The 4,635-nt window shown below is 37.0% G+C and overlaps 1 protein-coding gene across 1 annotated transcript in view; it reads right to left on the bottom strand.

The window, feature by feature from the left end:
* LOC136830834 (DNA-binding protein SMUBP-2-like) overlaps window positions 1-4,635 on the bottom strand; it is a 713,243-nt gene that overhangs the window by 687,849 nt on the left and 20,759 nt on the right. The window lies entirely within an intron of this gene.

Here is a 4,635-nt window from a genome sequence, read left to right as displayed (position 1 = left end):
CTTGCCTTATTTATCAGGGTTGGGATTCTGCATACAACCAAAGAAATCCCGGGTTCTGGGCACCAAAATGTACGCTCCTCTCAATGGCCACTGCTTCGAGCGTCACAGCAAGATTTCGTAAAACAAGGAAGGTGTACTTGAGGCAGGTTACTAAAAGGCGCCATTCCCGTCAACAACATTTTACTGACGTTAAGTCATACATAAATACAAACTAATCTTGGTAAATAAGTACCTCTCAATACAAACAATGTTGAACAATGTCTATCAAATAGCAATAATAAGAGACATAATGTACATACAATGATAAAATATATATTGGCGAAAACGCCAGGAAGTCTGTATAAATATATACAAGATTCTCTCTGTGTTGATGGGCATAGGCGTATAAATTGAAATTCATTTGGGGGCAACACAGAATTTGCTGAATTTTAAACATCACAAGTTCTTTTTCGTGCTTTCTTTCTTTTTAATTACCATATTTATAAAACAAATACCAGCCGTTAAATTATGTACAGGCACGAATTTGAGCTTTAGCAAAACTACGTAGCTATTATTCTATTCTTTATTTAGATTATATACATGCATCCTCTTATGTATGCTTTCAAACCGAAATTCACTCAAATAATATAACGCCGAGGTAACTTTTAAGATATTACACAACTTACAAAAGGAACATCCTATCAATATTTATTTTTACATTATTTTTCACGAAAAAAGGCAAGACTAGCAAGATCACCAACTATGTGAAAATATAGGCCTATAGGCTACAAATCAGACTTGGAGCAAATACATATGCTTTCCATGAATTATAACAATTACAGTTATAATTACCTGTACTATTATCAAATTACAACTACAATTACAATGAGGGAACATCTCAAACACAAATATAATAAAAATTAATTTCAAGCATTAAAAATTTCAGTTACGTAACCATAGAAAATAAAACAAAATGCAGATAAAAAAAACGTGAATTTGGTCTCCTTTTAAAATAAGTTCATACAACAAAATTAATAAGTTGTAAAACCTTTAGTACAACAACAAATGAAACATACTTCTAAAATTTCAGACCTGCAGAAATTAACGTTAGCATGAATAGTTCTCATCCGAAGATTACTTCATATTTGAAAAAATCCTGTTGCAGTTAAAATTACCATTTGATAGAAATAAAGAATTATAAGTATAATTACGTAAATGTGTAACTAATTACTTTTCTATTAAATTATCATTACTCCAAGCCTGTACAAATACAGAAGAAAATCTCTATTACACTACATTTCAGAGCATATTTGTGAGATAAATTAAAAGAACATTTTGTCCCTTCCCTTTCGTTTGCCAAATACATCTATTATGGTGTTCATATCTATCCTGCTGGCATAACCTCTTTCAGTGCAGAGAAGTCCTAATGCTGAGACCCTATCCTGACCCATAGTAGATCTAAGGTAAGTCTTGAGTCTTCTCAAGCACGAGAATGACCTCTCTGCTGAACAAGATGTTGCGGGTAAGGTTGCCAGGGTTTTTGCCATCTCACTGAAGTGTGAAGTTTCACCTGAGAATTTGAGTAAAATGCCTTATCACTTTGTTTGCCAGTCATTCGATCTATATTGGTTAGTCCAGCAGAACTTCAGGCATGCTTTGACGTCATTTATGAGATTTTTTGTGGATTCTTCATCTTTAGGCCAACCTGAATGATCAGAATCAGGCGGGTGCCAGCTTGGAACCCTTGAGGAATTCTTTTTACAGGCAAAAAAACAAAATGGCCGCCAGCCTTTTCTGATAATTCCATTTTTGGTCATATCTTCACTTGTAGACCAATTAGAAACGCGATCTAGGTGTCTACGCCCGTGTCTTTAGGGTTAAGGAATCCAAATATGATGAAATAAAAAGCGTTTGAATGAACGTTAGCATCAAATCTCACGATCTCTTGAAGGTAAATGATAAATAGTTGTCAAAAGTTACGGAAATTTGGTTTTCAGCTACTTTCTCAATTAAGATCATAAGTTTTGTTTCTTTGCCCATGGTTTATAGTCATTGAATCCAAATATGATGAACTAAAGAGGTTTTGCATTATGAATGTTCACATAAATTAAATGAGAAAGTCACCTATGACTTATGGAAAATGCGCTATTCAGCCAGGTATCCAATTCTGGTATCAAAAATTTAATTATGTTACAGGAATTTCATTATGCTGTTTATTCTTCTTTTTTTATGTCGTTTATTATTATACTTCTATACTCTATATTGTAGACAACTGAGGTGTTAAATGAATTTGATATATATTTACAATAGTTTCTTTCTTCCAGGTGAAGTTGAAAAGTAGAAGTTTTTCATGATGGATTCATCTGATCTAGAGGAGAATAATTCTTGTTTCTTCAACTGTACTAATCCTTCCAACAAAGTAATTACTGCCACTAAAACTAGATTTGAAACAATTATTCGTAGTAGTAAACGTCGAGGTGATGGGCTGCATGAAAGCCTCTCAGACACTCAATCAATTTTTGTCATAAGAACTTGTGAATCTACTTATACTGTCTAGACACCATATTGAAGACATGAACAGACCAAGAAATGAAGCCCCTCCATCCAAGAAAGACAAGAAAAGGTCCAATACCCAGATTTCACTTAAAAGCATTGCCTCTTCTGTGGTCATCTGTGTGAAAAGATAGATCCTCACCAATCCCCATCGATGGAGGAGAAAGTGGTGCTAGTGCAAAACAGCGATAAAGGCAAAAGGTCAAAACTTCACAGCTGAGGAGGATTTTAGAGGTTGTGACCAGTGCAATGATAAGTTAGCTGTGTTCGCAGCTGAATCAAGAGGCTGTCTGACTTGCATGCTGCAGATGCGCAATATCATCTTGATTGTTATAATTCCTTCATGTCTCCAAGAACTACTCAATCTTCCATCCGAAGGACAATAATAACAGAAGATGCTGACAGCCCTTCACAAGCTTTTTAAAGAGATGGAATGGAACAAGAATCACATCTGGAATTCAACAGAACTGCTCCAAATGTACAATTCTTTTGGTGGGGAAAAGCTGTCACGTCGTCATCTTGTACATGTTACAAAGCACTCTGGATCTGACATAATAAAGTGGTCTGGAAAAGGATATGCTAAGCTTACTTGTATTCAAGGGCATGCACCAAACTTTCTATGCACAGTGGAAGACACAGGAGAAATATAAAGGAAATGAATCTGCTGCAAAAGGCATCATACAAGAGATATCCAAGAGATCATCACCTTTGACTATCAAAGAAATTGCAGGAGAGGCAGTAAGTCCAACCCTTGCCAGTCTTTTGGGAGAAGCCATCTCACCAAATTAGCCCATACCAGTAAACATTTTCATTGGAAATATTGTAGTTTTATTACAAGCAAGCAATAAAATATTCAAATAGCTCTGAAGGGTATTACTCGGGAGAAGCAGTTGATAGATCAGTGTCATTCTTTTTGGCATTTTTGCTTCATATGATGCACAAAGCCTTTCTGTTTTAAGCGTCAGCTGCACATGCTGCATCCAACAAAGCAGAATTGCAGGATTGTTTAACAGTGGTGGATTAATTCAGGCAGTGACTGACAACTATGATGCTAATGTTCACTCCCTAATGGTCTTAGCTCCAACTCCTTGCTCTTGCTCTGCTTTTGACTCAGACAAATGGGAACAACAGTTCAGATGTGGATGACAGTCTCTCAACAGCGCCTGTTATCAACCCTCTCCAAGGAGGAAATAAGAATCAAGTTTCTCCATCAGTACAAGTTCATATTTATAATGACCCAAAAGTACCTGATATGCCAGAGAATTTGAGCAAACGCAGTGCGTTACCACTAAAAGTGTTAGCATCATAGGTTGTGCCTCTTTCTAGAGCACATTATATTGACCATCAGTTCATGTGCAGAGTAACAGATAATCCAAGTTCCACACCAAAGTACAATGGATACAACATGGAGCTTGCTGTGGCTCAGGACAGTTTCCAAAGCCTCCCTCAAGAGCTGTTTACACACCATTGATAGACATGACACCTTCCAACCCTGACACGATTATGACTTCCATGCTAGAAGCTCAGCGTGTGACCAATGAATGTGGACAAGCAATAACTGTGTTCATAAAATGACCAAAAATGTACCGTGTAACTGTGAATGTCACTTGGGCCTATCCAGAAATGTTCACCAATTTTGTACCGAGGCTGGGAGGAATGCACTTCCTAATGAGTTTCATTGGTTCTGTGGGAACCCTTATGGGCAACTCAGGCTTGACTGAAATCATGCAGTCTGCCTTTGGTGGTGTACAAAAGATGCTCGCAGGCAAAAAGTTTCCTCAAAATATGAGAGCATTGCGTCTTGTTGCTGAAGAGCTTTTGCGACAAGTGCAGTGGTGGTAACAAGTGATACCTATGATGAGTTGATGTCCATCCTTAATCTCAAAGCAAGTCTTAGTAGAACTGCCAAGTTGTGGATTGATAATCTAATCAAACCTGTGACCCTAACGTGATGTTATTTGTGAGGGCTGAACGTGAAGCTGATTGGCCTCAACATCTATGGGCTGTAGCAGAGATGCTTCCCTACTTATTTGCATTAAGTCACTGCAATTATGCCAGGTAGGCTTATTGAATTTATGCTGGGTAATATATATATATATATAA

The sequence above is a fragment of the Macrobrachium rosenbergii genome, chromosome 47 (genome assembly GCF_040412425.1).
Source record: "Macrobrachium rosenbergii isolate ZJJX-2024 chromosome 47, ASM4041242v1, whole genome shotgun sequence".
Lineage (NCBI taxonomy): Eukaryota > Metazoa > Arthropoda > Malacostraca > Decapoda > Palaemonidae > Macrobrachium > Macrobrachium rosenbergii.
The sequence above is the reverse complement of the archived record's forward strand: the minus strand, read 5'-3'. Positions and strand labels throughout refer to the sequence as shown.